We start from the raw sequence: 16834 nt of genomic DNA on the forward strand, positions 1-16834 counted from the left end.
TTCCAGGGAAAGTGATTTTCACAAGGCCGACTAAAGAAAACTCTGTTCTATGACTTCCTCATGGCCTGTGCCCTTAAACAGGCCTCTGGTCTGACACAAAGTTTATTTAGCATTGTTGCAGCCCGGCCAGTCCCAGGATATTACTGAGACAAGGTGGGTGAGGTAATATCTTACACTGGGTCATCGTGGGTTTGTGAGCTTTTGGCTTTTGCACTACACAGAAGGAACTCTCTGTCCAACCTTGTGTGGAGCTGTGACGCTGGCTACCTTTCCCAGACCTGAGGAAGAGCTCTCTGCCCTTGGCCCATTAACAGATGTGATTGCCTCACCTGGCCTCTTTAATGCAGAGTTTAGATGGATGAAGACCCAGGCATAGTGGAGATAGAAAATTAGCTCCTGTGTTTCAATCACTCTGGTCATCTCTTCATTGTGACAGGTTGTATTCTGTCCAGAATGGAACTTCAGCTGCCCTAACTACTTTCTTCCTGTGCTGATAGAGGCCTCTGTAGAAGTCCCAGAGCTGGAGCCTGAATTGCAGGCTGTGACTCATGGGCTGTGGGTAGCCCACGCTGCTCTGAGAAGCAAGAGAAGACCAGAGAATCTTGGGGCATTTCATACCCCTGAGTGCATGTCACTTGTCAGAATTCAGCTGACGAGCCAGCGGTGCAAGTGGGGAACTTACAGCCTGTGGGCTGGATCCAGCTCACCGCTGCCAAGGCTTTGGGCTCTCCCCTCTACCTTGCCCCAGCATCCAGCCCACTACAGGGTAAGGGGTGTGAAGTCCTGAGCCTCACAGGTCAGTGTCAGGCAAGCCAGGGCGGGAGTCGGCCCATGTGCTCTGTCTGGCGGAGGGAAGTAGCTCCATGCATTGCTACCCCTTTCCCCCAGCTGGGGTGATGGCAGTGCCAGGAAATGCTGCCTCGAGGTTCCCCCCCCACCATGCTGATTGGCCAGATTGCAGCCAATAGGCACAGTTGGGGGCAACGGCTGGGAGCGATGGGACAAGGAGCCATGTGTGCCTCTGGGGAGCTGGGCAGGTAAGCACACCCCACCACCCAACTCACTCCTGAACCATCCTCTTACCCGGACCCGTTATCCCAAGCCCTCTTCCCAGCAGCCCTCTCCTACAATGAACCCATTTTTTGGCCCCAGTCCAGAGCCTAAAGGGGCTCCACAAAATATACTGTCCCTGTGCTCCCCCCTCACACCCCCCCCCGCACCAAGCTCTGGGGGTGGTATATGAGGGGATTGGTGTGGTGTTTTTTTTTTCTCTCCCCCCCCCTTCTCACTTGTGTGGCCTCAACTGATTTTTTTCCCCCCCATCCCTCCTTTTAAAGGTTTCAACACCAGCAGAACTCATTTCAGATTTCAGTGGTGCCTTATTTCTGCCACAGTCTGAACAGCTCCTGAGGGCTTCCATTCCCACCTGCCTTATGCTATACCGTCTGCCCTCCTCCTCTGTGCCTTCCTTCCAGGTGGTTTGTCATGTAGGAGTTTACCTGTCTTCATACCACCTTGCTGAGTGACTGCTGGGCTCCAGCCATCTCCTGAGGCACTGTGAAGAGCCTGAAAGGACAATGTCAGTGAGATGTGATTTCTATAGAGCATTTAATTTGAGGACCAAAAGAGAAGGATACCAGCCCCTGCTAGTAAGGAAAAGAGTTGGAAATCTGTGACCTGGTCAGGCTGACTCAGGGAGTCAGCTCACAGCACAGGTATTCCAGTACACTTGGAGTATGTAATACTGATGAGCTGTTACTCATGCACCATCACCAAGGAAAATCTGGGCTGTCTATGTTGCAGATTGGACTTGATGGTGAACAAGAGCCCAAACTTGCTTATATTTGGAATATAAGTGGGGCCTTAAATTCCCTGTGCTGCTCCTCTTTTCCACCAATCTGAGCTTGATCACCTGGTTTGAGCTGCCAAATGGGGAGTGAACAAGGAAACTCAGTTTTGGCTGACTTGTACAGACAGCTTTAGGTACCTGGGGCCTGTGTGCAGCTAAAATAGGCACAAAAGTCCAGCAAGCAGCACCAGATTTCAACACCACACCAGCCATCACAGTTCTTCCTGTCCCCACAAACTCCCTCTCAGAGCCTTTGTGAGCTTTCTGATGAAAAAAACAGTCTGGGGTAGAGCCTAGGCTTGGGCCTCTTCTACTTTGTACCATAAAGAATAAAAGCCTGTAGCTGCTCTGATGTGAGAGCCCTGCATGCTGAATTAGTCATGCTCCTGAAGTGCCCAAATTAGTAGCCTAGTTTAGGGAATTCTAAGCTGACCTGTAACAGGGCAGGTAATACAGCTGAGCTGGCTTGTGACATACCTGAAATAAGTCCCAATGTGTTTAGCACAGATACAAGAAATCAGTGTGCTCCAAGTCTTACGACACAATGCACATTATGTCATTTTTTAAATTCAGCTTTAGTCCCTTGAAATGGGTCCATCTCTACAGCCTCATTTCTGCATGAGGCCTTGGGTTAATCACAAGGACTCTCTCTCCTATAACCTCCTTTGCCTTCTCTCTCTTGCATTCTCATTTCACTAATCTGTCTTGTGATGTCTGATGTTCACTCCTTCAAAGGGAAGGAATCCATCCATCTTTGGCTGCACATTTCATGGTGATTTTTTTTTTTCCCCTTCACTTGTTAGGAAGTTGGCTTTCTATAATTACAGGGATGCTAACCTGAGGGGAAAGGATTTTCATACACAGGTTGACTGCAATCTTCCATGTAAGTATGGTTCAGAAACTTTTCAAGAATGCAGGGTGTGAGGAGAGGGCTAAAGAAATTGATCCGAGGTCAGTATGGCTTTGGGGAGTTTTTTACAAACCGTCTGAGTCTGCAGAGTGGGCTTAACCATGCAAAACTGTTGTTACATTCCCCAGGTGTTTGTGCAGATGCTTTCTTTGGATCTGAGTGCATGAGCTATCTGAGATTCCTGAGCTGGGCATTCAGTTTGCAATGAAATTCAAACTCCGGCAGCCTAGGTGCGATGCGATCTCTCTTCCAATCTCTGGCATGACCTGGGGTTTTTCCTCATCAGTGGGTTTCCCCTTTCTCCAACTGGGATGTTTTATGCAAACTGTTCCCATGGTGACTAGTTAACAGAGAAATAGCTGTGTTAGTCTGTGTTCTAAAACAAAACAGCAGTCACGTAGCACTTTAAAAGCTAACAATGATTTATTCAGTGATAAGCTTGGCAGGACAGAGCAGAGGATTTTGTTAGTCTTTAAAGTGCTACGTGACTGCTGTTTTGTTTTGTTTCCATGGTGATTACTTTTCAGTGCATCTGGGTTTGAGGGGGAGGTGTTTTTTTCCCCTTAAAGGGTCCTGTAACCCTTTCCCAAATCATCACAATCTGTTGCTTGCTCTCTCTGATTTCATCTGTGCTTCTCCCCTTCAGTGTCCTTTCTTCCCCTCCCCTTTTTATCCTGGCTTGTTTCTAAGCAGGGTTCTGCAATAATCTGTCACTTGAAAGTTCTTCCTACAGCAAAGTTAAATACCCTGTGTTTGCCTAGAGTTGAGAGTGTACTCAGAGACTTTCTACAAAGCACACAAAAGACACAGTTGCTGCCTCTGCAAGCTGAAGGGCTAAATCTTCAGCTGGTACTTATCAATTTAGCTGGTCTAAGGCAGTGTTTCTTAAACTTCTGAAACCAAGGAACACCAAACAATATTTTTTTCTGCAGAACCCTTATGAAAATTTTCTTTAAAAAAAAAATCAGATCAAAACAACCTCCCCCTCCAAAACCAAACAGCAACATATGCAGCAAAAACAAAAATTAAGTAGTTTAATCAGGTATTATAGCAATGAAGTGCCATTGTATCTGGTTTTAATAAGAAAATATATATCCCATCAGTGTATGATATTAAAGTGTCAGATAATCACAACACACCTGCGAATTGCTCACAGAACACCAGTGTTGCATGGAATGTGCTTTAAGAAACCCTGATCTAAGGGGTAGTGACATCTTGCAAGCACTCTACCTTCTTGGTTTTGTTTCCCAATAGTAATAAATGCCCCCTGAGATGCTGTCCAAATGTGTCTATATTGTTCATGAATACACTGCAAATAGCATTTCTAATACCAAATCGCTCGTTGAGTCAGTCCTGCTGAAGAGACTTTTTTTATCCGGTTATGCTGTCTCCAGATAGGAGCTGTGCAAAAAATAGATGGACATATAGTTTGTTTTTAAATAGCACAGAAAAATGGAACAGTATTAAAGGTCAGGCCAAATTTCTTCAGTTGGGACTTTTTTGTACTAGAAGGAAGCCCTGGAATTTTGGCCATCTCTACATTCTGAAATTCTGGCTGATAATGTGGGAGCACTTCTCTCAGGGGAAAGAGCTCTGTTTACACGCTGCTGAAATCCTTTGAGATTGCCCTGAACATCAGTCACAAGATGCAAATTGTCAGAGGGGTAGCCATGTTAGTCTGGATCTGTAACAGCAACGAAGGGTCCTGAGGCACCTTATAGACTAACAGAAAAGTTTTGAGCATCAGCTTTCGTGAGCACAGACTCACTTCATCAGATGCTGGTCTTGGAAATCTGCAGGGCCAAGTATAAATAAGTCCGAGCAAGGGTGGGGATAACAAGGTTAGCTCAGTCAGCAAGGGTGAGGCTTACTACCAGCAGCTGATCTGGAGGTGTGACACCAAGGTAGGGGAAGCTGCTGCTGTATTTAGCCAGCTGTTCACAGTCTTTGTTTAAGCTTGAGCTGCGGGCGTTGAATTTGCAGATAAATTGTAGCTCAGCAATTTCTCTTTGGAGTCTGGTCCTGAAATTTCTTTGCTGTAGGATAGCTACTTTTAAGTCTGCTACTGTGTGGCCCGGGAGATTGAAGTGCTCCCCTGCGGGTTTTTGTATATTGCCATTTCTGATATCTGATTTGGGTGCGTTTATTCTTTTACGTAGAGACTGTCCAGTTTGTCCAATGTATATAGCAGGGGGGCGTTGCTGGCACATGATGGCATAAATTATATTGGTAGATGTGCAGCTGAATGAACCCACGATGGTGTGGCTGATCTGGTTAGGTCCTGTAATGGTGTTGCTGGTGTAGATATGTGGGCAGAGCTGGCAACGAGGTTTGTTGCATGGATGGGTCCCTGAGTTAGTGACTGTGGTACAGTGTATAGTTGCTGGTTAGGATTTTCTTCAGGTTGGCAGGTTGTCTGTGAGCAAGGACTGGTCTGCCTCCCAAGGCCTGTGAAAGTGGAGGATCATTGTCCAGGAAGGGTTGCAAATCCCTGATGATGCGCTGTAGAGGTTTTAGCTGAGGACTGTAGGTGGTGGCTAACGGTGTTCTGTTGGTTTCTCTCTTGGGCTTGTCCTGTAGTAAGAGGCTTCGTGGCACATGTCTGGCTCTGTTGATCTGTTTTTTCACTTCCTCAGGTGGGTATTGCAGTTTCAAGATTGCTTAGTAGAGATCCTGTAGGTGTTTCTCTGTCGGAGGGGTTGGAGCAAATGCAGTTATATGTTAGTGCTTGGCTGTAGACAATGGATCGTGTGGTGTGTCTGGGATGGAAGCTGGAGGCATGAAGGTAGGCGTAGCGGTCAGTGGGTTTATGGTACAGGGTGGTATTGATGTTGCAAATTGTTTTATAATGGTTTAGACCCCAGTCCTACAAATTCTGGTGCAAGCTGAAGTTAGTAGAGCTGCGTGCTGAAATCCCCATCTGCTCTTGGGTTGTATATTGCTAGACTGGGGCCTTAATCACACTGCTGAAAAGCCAGCCGTGACTTGTTGAACTGACCTGTCTGAAACACAGGAGGTCTGGACAATGTAATGCAATACAGCCCAGAATTCTGGTTGCTGTAGAAAGTGCAGATATGCAGCTTCAGATTTCCCAGCAGTGTTGGGTTTTGAGAATGTCCTGCTTGAAGTGACAAACACCTCTGCCCTAGTTGTTGGCTCCTGCCCTTTGGAGCTGGCTGTTCTGTGCTCCAGGCATTGTGACCTGGCACACAAGGTTGCAGTGCGGTTCTTTCGAACTTGGCCTGGCTGCTGCTTCATCAGAGGACCAGGCCAGACTTAAGAAGCATTGGATTCTTGAGCACTAGCAGCCAGGTTGCAGTGCCCACAGTGGGGAGGTGAACTAGGGTGGCCACAGGTGTCTAGCTTCTAACTGGAACAGAGTGTTGCTTTTATTTTGAAGGCTTCTGAAAGCATGCTCCATACCTTATCCCTCAGATTTTGAAAGGTACTTCGCATTTTTCAACCTTGGGTTGTATGCTGAAGCTATCTTAAGAAATCTCACATTGGTACCTTCTTTGTATTTTATCAGATTTCTAGTGAAAGTGAACAATGTGTGCTGGTCATCATCAACTGAGACTACTTTAACATGAAATATGTGGGAGAGCTAAAATGCTCCCCCAAAGAGAGAAATCACAAATTTTATTAATGCGTTATTTTTTAACATGCATCATCCAAATGAGAGCATGTCCTCTGGAATGGTGACTGAAGCACAAAGGGCATATGAATATTCAGCACCTCTGACATTTAAATACTTTGCAGTGACAGATGTAAAAGCACTATGGTAATGCCTGTTCTTGCTTTCAGATGACATTGTAAATAAGAAGCAGGCAGCATTATCTCCTGCTAATGGAAATAGGTTTTGTTTCTCATAGTGAGTGGTTGAACAAGAAGTAGGACTGAGTGGACTTGTAAACTCCCACATCTTATGTTGTGTTTTTTGAATGCAGGTATGTAACATTGTGTTTGTGAATTACACTTTCATGATACAAATCACACTTCTAGTATTTTTCAGTTTAGCACAGTTTCTTTTGTTTATCATTTTGGCAGTTGACATATTCCTAATAAAAATAATGTAAAGTGAGCACTTAACTCATTGTAGTCTGCACAAATTAAGCCTCTCGTCTGGCACTCTCTGGATTTGACTCGTCCAAACGAGAGAATTTGCAGGACCACTGGAGGTCGATATTGTCTGATGCATTACTAACACTTCCCCAGTTTACTGGGCTCTCAGAAGACATTTAGAGGTAAATTACAGCTAAAGAACAGCACAGAACACTGAGAGCTAGGACTGGTGGCTGTAACAAAAGTTTATGGAAGTATGGGAAACTTGGCCACACACATAAGTGGTTGTCTGGCTAACTAAAGTCATGACGGATTACAGATGTTGCTGGACAAGAGTTTTGGATTAGAGAGGTTCAGCCTATATTTAAAAATGTAGAAAAATATCCAATATTTAATAAATGTCAGTTGGCATTTTGTACAGCAGTGCAATTGAAAACTGCAGTTAATTGCAATTACTTTTTGAGATAATCATATGATTTTTAACTGACTGGCAGCCCTATATATTGTCTGTGTATATTTAAAAAAAAGCCATAAATCCATGACTATTAATGCTATTCTCTGCGTACCAGTACGTGGGCAACTGGATGTTAACAGTTGACCAAACACAATGGAGAGTTACTAAATTACCCTAAGGGGTGAATAAAGAGTAGGGAGATCTACTCAGGGATGTATTAGCTCTTTATGATCTGTTGATTCTTGCTCCCTATCCCAGCTGATTGCATTCATTATGTATAGCTTAAATATGTTGTTCTCGGCCAATGGGAGTGGCAGTGTCTGCTCATGCTCAAATAAACAATCTGTCTCGCAGCCCACCACTGGCTAACCCTGAGCAGCCATGGAAGTTCCCCACCCTTGAGCTAGAGCACAGGAGGCTTATAAGGGCAGAATTAGTTTCTGTCTATTAATGCAGGGTGACCATCCGTCCCGTTTTGAGTGGGACGGCGCCGTATTTCAGGTGCCATCCCAGCGTCCTGATTTTATTTTGCCAAAGGAGCTAATTGCCCTGTATTCCACTTTACTAGCCACCTGACTTCCCCTGGCTGGGGGGGATCTAGATCTGCAGTGCAGTGCAGCTGCCACCTGGCTTCCCCCAGCTGGGGAGAGCTGGAGCTGGACCCGTGTGGTGGTGCAGCTGCTGCCTGACTTCCCCTGGCTGTGGGGAGCCAGGAGCTTTGCCTGCCCTAGTCACCCCAAGCACAGAGCAGCCACCACCTGACTCCCAGGTAGGTAACCATCTGTTCCATTTTGGCCGAGACGGTGTCAGTCCCCCACGTCCCATATTTGGCCACAGGAGATATGGTCACCCTAAATTAGTGCTATCATGAGGTTTCCTGGGAGGGATTCAGGGTCTCATCCTGGGAATGGAGAATATTTGTCTGTGTCCTTCCAGTTCATGATTGTTCATTGGACAGTGAGCTCATGCTCTAAAATAATCCAGCCTTGGGTGGAGCAGTTCCAGAAGCTAATGGAAAATCTTCTTACAATCAAGCTGGCATTAAAATTGAGTCAATTCATTCTCCGTGGAAAAGTAGTCTCTAAGGCTTGTGGAATCCAGCTAAAACAAGACCTGCCCCAGAGCACTCAGCTGCTTTCCTTTCCTTGGATTATAAATTGTTTTTGGCTTCCGTTGCTGCCACATTATGGAAGTAAGTAAAATGGGTAGCGTCTATTAATAACCATTTGAAATAATAACTATAAAAGGATTTCCCTAGTGGAAATGTAATAAACCTTCAGAGTTTTCATCTTCGTTCCTAGTCCATATTTATTTTTACAGGTTGTTCTGTGTGTAACAAAGAGAAGCCTTGCATTCTGTCAGATAATGCCTGCATACAGGGATGTGTTTTTTGTAACATTTTTGAAAATCCCCTCCACAAAGAACTTGGCAGCCCTGGCTTATTTCTACTTACTGAAGTTTGTGGTAAAAGTCCTCCTGAGCAGAGTTAGGCTAGTGCTGAGAGCTTTTGAAAATGGTACCTTTTTGCCTCAAGAAATGGACATGTTTCCAACAAAAACCTGATCTGGGTTTGTGGCCCAGCAGTCTAGGTTTGAGTGAGTTATTTTTAAATGCCCCCCTTTTATTTAGACTTTGTGCCACCAGCTCATGTGTGTCCAAACAACGTTATGTCTGTGAAATTCAGATGCCGGTCTTCTGCATGCCAGCAACTCTTACGGGGGTATTGGTCTGTGGTGGTGGACAGTTAGGCCAGGGGTCTGCAACCAAAGTAGCGAGAAGAGCTATTTTTTTTCAAGTTCAGTTGCAAAAGCAATACTTCAGGAACCACAATTCGTGTGAATGAGACAATCCTTAATAAATGTCAAACTGTACTTTTCGTAACCCCAGTTTTAAGAACAGTACCCACACAGTGATTTGTATCAGTTAGAAAGTTTACTTTTGCCCCCAATCCCTAGGATTAACCTTCTCAGCCCCAACCCCCGCCCCCATTCCCAGGATTAACCCCTCTGAGCCAAAACCCAGGTTTAACCTGCCTCAACCAACGATTTCCTCTAGCTGCACGTGTATGCTGCCCCTGTTCCTTCTCCTTCCTTCCTTCCCCCTCCTCCTCAGCGGGGCTGTACAGCTCTGACAGGGGCAGACTCAGCCGTCCCTCCTCCCAGCTCTCCTGCTCACGGCCCCCTTCCCTGCTGCACTAAAATAATGGAACTATTTAAATGTTAAATATTTGTTAAATGTTAAAACTTACAGCTCTACATGAAAGGACGGAGACCTTGAAATCCTACAGAGAGTCTCAGAGGCTTTATGTTATCAAGACATTATTTGTGGTTTTAATTCTATTTGGAGGAGGAAGGGTTACTGCAGCTGCTGTTCTGGGGTAGTGCTGATGTTCGAAAGGGGATTAAAGCAGCTGTTCTGTGCTGGATGCGGGAATGGGAGGGAGAGGGGACATGGCCATATAAAAGGCCTAGAGGTGCTTTGGGTTGTTAAACAGAGACATTGGAGAAATTGAAGATTGTCCCATTAGCCTTACTCAGATTACAGCCTTCTTCAAACAGGGCTGACTCTGTCCCGAGATACCGCTGTCCCCTGACATTGCTGGATTTGTAAATTGAATCTCTCATTTCCTTTCACTTTAGAGTCAACATTTGAGAGCAGTAAGATTAGCAAGTCACATTAACCCCTGCTTCAATGGACGCTGGGAGCTTCAGTTTGAGAAGCCTGCTTATAAACCTTCAGGCTGATGAGCCCTGCTCTGTCACTGTACCTGTGCATATAATACTACAGGTTGACTCTCCCTAATCCTGCACCCTCAGCACCTGAATGGTGCTGACCAAGAGAATTTGCCGGACTACAAGAGGTCAATATTGTCTAGCAGCATTATCAACACTTCCACTGTTTATGGGGGTCTTAGAAGACATTTAGGGGCAAATTAGAGCTAAGTAACAGCACAGAACATCAGGACTGGTTACTGGAAACGAAGGCTACATCTACACTAAAAGATAAATTCAAATTTATCAAAAATCAATTTTATAATGCCAATTTTTTTAAATTTGATTTTGAGTATCCTCACTTCCCCCAAGCTCCCAACAAATTCAACATATTGCTTCCACACTGATTCACCAAACATTGACTGTTGCAGCAGTGCATTGTGGGAAGCTATCCCACAGTTCCCTCAGCCCCACATTCTGAGCCGGGACCCAGGTGCAGCAATGCTGTGGGTTTCCCAGGTCCCTGCAGCTTGGGCAACCCAGGAAACTGACAGCACAGCAGCCCTGGTCAATTTCCTGGCTCCTGCTAGTAGCCGGGGGGGCTGGGAACCAGGTGCAGCAGGTAGCTTTGTGGGATATATAGGGGACACTTGTGAAGGCTAATAAATTCGACTGAAAGACATGGTGCTTCCACACTAGCCTTTATTCAACGTCTTAAACTTGAGATTGATGCTATATCCGTCTGTTAATATTACATTTTGTTATCAATATTAGGGTAGAGTAAATCGTCCTAATGACATTTACCGAGATGACAGTGACCTTTTAATGAGGAGCTAACTCCTTTTAAATTGAATTTTATCTCGTAGTGTAGATGCAGTCAAAGTTTATGGGACCACAGGAAACTTGGCCACCCTCATGGTAAGTAGTCATCTTGCTAACTAAAATCATGCCAGACCATGTATATTGCCAGAGGGGAGAGTTCCAGGTTAGAGGTTCCACCTGTAGTGCACTATGACCGACAGCGTAATCCACAGTCTTCAAGGAAACATGCATCACTACTGACTGTGAAGGAGACTTTTTAAGAGGATCGCTGTGACACTCATGGAAAGACACATGGCACAGAATATTATTTTTGCATTCAGTGGTTGCACACCAGAGCCTTGTTCTGAGTTTGGGGTCCCAACAAATCCCTAACGTCAAAGCAAACCTCAACTTGTTAACTGCATTTTGCCCTGTTTCTTAGGAAATCAGTGACATTCACTTTTGCGACACCTGATCCTGTTTAGACTGCTTGGTTTGCTTTGATCTTGTGGTCCCAGCTTTTACTTGGGCTGCATTCCAACTTTGTAGGAAATCTTCTGTCTCCCCGAGCTAAGGGCATTTCTGGTTTTGCTGTGAATCCACTCAGCCCTGCAAGGTGTCTGGCGATGAGGCTGAGAGGTTTGGATCAAGCATGGCACTGGGGACCAAGATCTCCGGTTCTAATCCAGACTCTTATGTTCTTGAGCAACTCACTTCATTGCTCTGTACCTACTGGGGTGCCTGATTCTGTGTTGGGTTGCACATGGCAATATCTGTCAACTGTGCAAATGGAGCGTGAAAAAGCTACCACCTGTGGGAGTGAGTGGAGAATATTGATAGGTAGGATTGCAGCCCCACCTGGCAGGGGGAGACTGCATAGTGTGCAGGGCAGTGGAGAGTCAGGCCTGGAATGGACCAACTTCCATGGATATAAGTCCAGAGGACTCAAGTCAGTGTGGCCTTTCCGTGTGCAATGACTTACACCCATGCAACATGTGTGTATATAGTGCTACTATGTCAGACTTTTAACCCACTTCCACACTGGTGAGTCTGCAGAAGGTTGCACATGGAAGATATAACTCTATGATGCTAGCGTGAAAACTGTCCTCCCTGACTGGCCAGCTCAGGGGCTTGGGCTCCTAGACAGATATTACCTCTCAGACCAAGCGATAGTCAATGGAGTTTGCTCAAGTAGATCCCTCTTCAGTGTTAAATAAAAGAGAGAGCAGCCAGCCCAGCATTCTGAGGGACTTGTGATTTTTTTTTCAGCTGTTTTTGACCTGAAACAGTTTGAATTGGCAGCTGTGGGATACCCCTAGGGCTCATCTAATTTATGTTCCAGCCTGCTCCTTGGACTGCTCCTACATTTCTTCCTTCTGGACAGCTGTGCCCTAGATCCTCTCACTAGAGCATGGGTGTCCAGCCTTTTGGCTTGCCTGGGCCACATTGAGTGAAGAGGAAATTGTCTTGGGCCGCATATAAAATATATAATATAGTTAACCACATAATAATGTTAAAAGTTTACGATCTTGTGGGGCCGCATTACTAGCTGTCCAGGTCTGCATGCAGCCCACGGGCCGCGGGTTGGACACGCCTGCACTAGAGGCTCAACTGGCGAGCATGCTGAATGAAGGAAAGGCCGTGAAGTCTGATTTCTGAGCAGAATTACTTCATTGATTTCTTTTTTTTTTTCTATAAGGTCCTCCTAATTAAAGTTAAATGTAAGGCCATTACTATGTCATTTTTCTGACCTATTTCTTCAGACTTTTTCCAGTTAAATAAAATGTATCTCATTGACCCACTAGAGACTCTCCTTTATGTCCCAGGGAGGTAAGGAGCCTCTGGGCGGAGCAAGTGATCAGGATTTCACTTTTCCACAGCAAGATCAACACTTGCATCACATATCAGGCTTGCACTGAGAATCTGATAAGGTGGGGTGAGCAAATGTTTTACATTGCGCCCCACGTTTCGGCCTTGCAATTAGCATCCCCCCCAGTTTGTCTAATATAATCCAACTGACATAAAGTTCAGGTTATGTTCATATGAAAATAAATCCTGTGGGCAGGTGTTCGGAAAAAAGGCTGCAGAATGTAAAAACTTTATTAATTGGTTTACAAATGTGAACACCCTGACATTAAAACAGTCACATAGTTCAACATTTTTTAAATGAGATGGATGAGCCTGAGACCCAGCAATCCTGCTGTGCCTGCCTTACAAAACTTCATGTCTCCCTCAAAAGGGACCTGGCCCCCACTTTGTGTATCCTGTGGTAACAGACAGATAGTGCTTGATTCTTGTCTGTGGCTGTTTGAGGCTGGTCGGTGCAGTTGTTGGTTCATTCCGTTTATGTGATTATATTGTTTATTTCAATAAAAACATGCCTGTCCCAAGGAGCCTTCATTGTCCTATTTATTTATTTAGATACACCACCTTACTGTACCCATTCTAAGCTCCATTGCTTGGCGGCAGTCATGCTGACCTGGCTAGTGCATGTGTTTTGATTTTGAGCTCAGCATCAGCTCCCATAAGTCAAGACAATGCAAGTGAGCCTCCTCTCCAACCGGTGACTCTCTGTGTATATGCCTCTTCATGGCATTCACTGCAACCTGACTCCTTGTGAAAGCCCCTGCTCTAATCGGCATGGTCCAGAGCCCTGCAGCTGGAAATGGAACTTGTACTGGTTCTTCAGTGTTTTACTGCTCCATGTGTTCTCCCAAGGCTCAGCTGGGTGGATGGCTGAACATCAACCAGCCCTGCCAAATGTAGCCTTAGAGACCAACCTTCCTGTGGACTTGGACAGTATTAAATCATTCCACGCTCACCTAGGCAAACTAGGATGGCACCGATCTTGCCCAGCTCAGTCAAGGGCTGCAGGTCCGGTTTTTATTTGGCAGGAAACATACATTGCACTGATTGCAGAAGAATGACTCATACGGAGGGAAGCTTCTGCTGCAAACAGAGCGAATGACCCCATCATTCTCTCTGGAATTAAAAAAACTCTGTGTTCTTTCTGGGAAGTGCTTTACTTGTCTTAGGCCAGATTCAGCTGTCTGTAGAAAGGGGACTGATCAATTTTTATGGCATAGCAAAATTAACTATTTGGGTTGTGTTGCCAGCTTGTGCTTTTTATGCACACGACTCTTGTGCTTTTAAGTGTTTTGATTTATGAGATAACATTTGGTTATGAGATAATCTGCTTTCATGTTTAAAAGAAAAAATTCTAGCCCTGCGGCGCGGAGGGGAGGAAGCTGGAAAATGGGAGCCCTTTAGGGTCATTAACCAGAAGGCCAATACGAAGAACCAAAAACCTTTATTTGAAGCATTGAAGAGTGGCCCAGCTCGCATCCCAGACACCATTGGTTCAGTTACTCATGTCTTCATCTCCCAAGAGGCCTCCTGCCTGTGCTCTTTTCCTGTCTCTGATCCGCTTTCTCTTTCAGGCACCAAAGTGAAGCTTTTCACTTCCAAGCTCCCTGGGGACCAGGTGTTTGCTCTAATTAATTTGAAATTACAGAGCACCGATCATCCTGGCACCTGCTGCAGAATTGCTGCGAGGGCCATGGCATCCCATTAGCTCTTTCCTCTGCTGAAACACCCTTCATGCTTACAAGTCCATATTAAGAGAGAAATTTCTTCAGGAGCAATAAAGGCTGCTTATTAAACAATGGGGCAACTGAAAAGAAGCGCACTGAGGCTTGTGGGCTGGGCAGAGCTTGGTAAGTGCACTGGGATCACTAATTTTAGGCAGGAGGATTAGTTCTGTTGGAATGAAATGGTCCTTGTTAAACTGCAGCGCGCATAGGCATGTCTTCAGGCCTGCTGACCAGGTGGGTGGGGAGGGTCAAGGACGGCAAATGCACAGCAGGACGGCATTTCAAAGGAGCCTTGAGCAATAGAAGTGGCTGGGAGCTCTGGGCCCCTTTGAAATTAAATTGAAATTACAAAGCGCTGATCATCCCGGCACCTGCTACAGAATTGTAGGTCCTGCTGTGAGGGTAGGGGACTGGACTCAATAACCTCCGAAGGTTCCTTCCAGTTCTATGAGATAGGTATCCTATTTCCAAACACAGCTGTAGCATCACTCCACTGCTCTGCATGGCTTCTGAAAGCTGGGAGGGGCCCCTAGTGCTGTGCTAAGGGCTGGCTGTCCCTTCTGCCTTCTTGGGGTATGGACCCCCAATGCCTTGCCCCTGGGTCTATGGTGGATGTTGGCTCCACAGCACATCTTTCCTCTGTGTTCTTAGTGTGCCATTTCTCCTGCCGAAGTGGCCATGTTCCATTGAGGCTAAGAAGGAGCCATTGTGTATGATGGATTATGCACTGTTTTGCCTCTAAACACATCAGGAGGCTTATCTTTCTATCGAAGGCATTTTTGTCCCCACAGAATATTGAAAAAGTCCTACCCACACCCTAAGAATAAAAAGAGTTCACCAGTCACGCTGAGCCATGGGAACTGTGACCGTAGTTCTTTGTGTCGGCAGGATCCCTAGCTCTCTGCAGGAAGTAGAGGGAAAGAAGCTTGACTGTATTTGTCTGTCCAGATTCCTCCATAATTAATCTACCGTAGAAAGATAAGAGCTAACTCACCTTCTCAGGAATGTAGTCCTGGTTTCTGTCGGGGGTGTGGGGGGTGTTGAGGCACATTAAAGGGATTTGTGCGTATAGGCAGAAGGCATGGTGAAATACAATGGACTTTGTCATTGCCTTCCTGGAGCGTTTGTGATTTGCTTTGCAAAGTTTGCTCATAAAATAATTTAATTCAGAATAATTTCTTTTATGTAAACACAAGCTACACATTCCAAATCCTGTAACTTCTGTGAACTGATCCCTGCCTTCCAGCCTGCAGAGTCTTCCTTTTTCCCCGAGTCGTGAGATTTGAACACACACCTACATTTGAGAGGGAGCATGTGCTCTGACCTGGGAGGGGGGTCCTATGAAACTGTGAATCACCTCTGATGTAAAACGGGGTAGCTGCTCTCTAGAGTCAGTGGGCTCTTTAAATAAGGAGGGGACAAAGCCTGTCCTTTTAAAAAAAATGGTTCATTCTCTGTAGTGCTCCCCTAGTAACGTGGTCTGTACATTCCCCGAAGCAGCTCTACTAGCTATAGTGAAGCAGAAACCAACCTGTCCTTTCTGCACGATGTTGTTCAGTTAATTGATGGTAACAAATCCAGATGCTGCAGAAAAATGTAGGGTTGGGAACCCAAATCCTGCCTCAAAACCACAGCTCCTGTGGCTGCTAGTGGTAGTAGCAGGTCTCTTATCGTGTTTGTGAGCCAGCCATTAAAGTGCCTCACTCTGCCAATCCCTCTGCCACCATGGTTGCTCTGTTTTGTTAGATGATTTCTATGTAATAACTGCAACTGTATAGATCTTCGTTAATGCACGTGTAATATGGGTGAGAATTCAGGTCCATAATAAAACCAAATGCTGCCAGAGAAATTCATTGTGTTTCTAGTTCCAGTTCACTGTGGCATTTGCCCATTCCTTTTCGATGGCTCAGGTACTGAAGTCATGTTTTAGTGCTTGTCTCTGCGTGAAAATTAATCGGGAAGGAGGGAGGTCATGAATTTTAAGTGCATAGACTATTTCTGATTAATGCACTGTGTGGAAGATCTTAGTCTAGAATAAGAGTAATTTATTCTGAATCATCTTAATCCACTGCACATTGAGTTAATCAGGAGTAGCTGTTGCAGAATAATGTCCCATGTAGACCCCAGGGGAGGAAAGGGGAATAAAAAGCACTGCAGACTGCTTGTTAAAAATTGCTGTCTCTAAACACTCTTGTGCCTTTATGTATTGAAGGAACAAACAGGAACTATCTAATTCAAACACATGAATTTGTTTCCAGGCTGGGTGGGTTTGCTGCTGATTCATGGTGTTCTAGTTTTACTCATCATAACTTCCGCCCTATCAGGCGAAGTAGTTTTAGCTGGAATTCTATTTCAATGGGGGACTAATCAAGGACAAGGCTGCTTGGTTCTGCCTACTCAGTATCACATCCTTGGTGTTGAACTTGTTTTTGTGCATTTGCATGGCCTGTAAAT

At 45.3% G+C, this 16834-nt stretch overlaps 1 protein-coding gene and 1 long non-coding RNA gene across 4 annotated transcripts in view; both read left to right on the forward strand.

Annotated features, from left to right (window-relative positions):
• LAMA5 (laminin subunit alpha 5) overlaps positions 1-16834 on the forward strand; it is a 178643-nt gene that overhangs the window by 45671 nt on the left and 116138 nt on the right. The window lies entirely within an intron of this gene.
• LOC142022402 (uncharacterized) lies at positions 6654-10020 on the forward strand. Its single transcript, XR_012647950.1, has 3 exons — positions 6654-6706; positions 8212-8467; positions 9915-10020. It is a non-coding gene; the product is annotated as an uncharacterized LOC142022402 (long non-coding RNA).

Source organism: Carettochelys insculpta, chromosome 17, assembly GCF_033958435.1.
Source record: "Carettochelys insculpta isolate YL-2023 chromosome 17, ASM3395843v1, whole genome shotgun sequence".
NCBI classification, from domain to species: Eukaryota; Metazoa; Chordata; order Testudines; family Carettochelyidae; genus Carettochelys; species Carettochelys insculpta.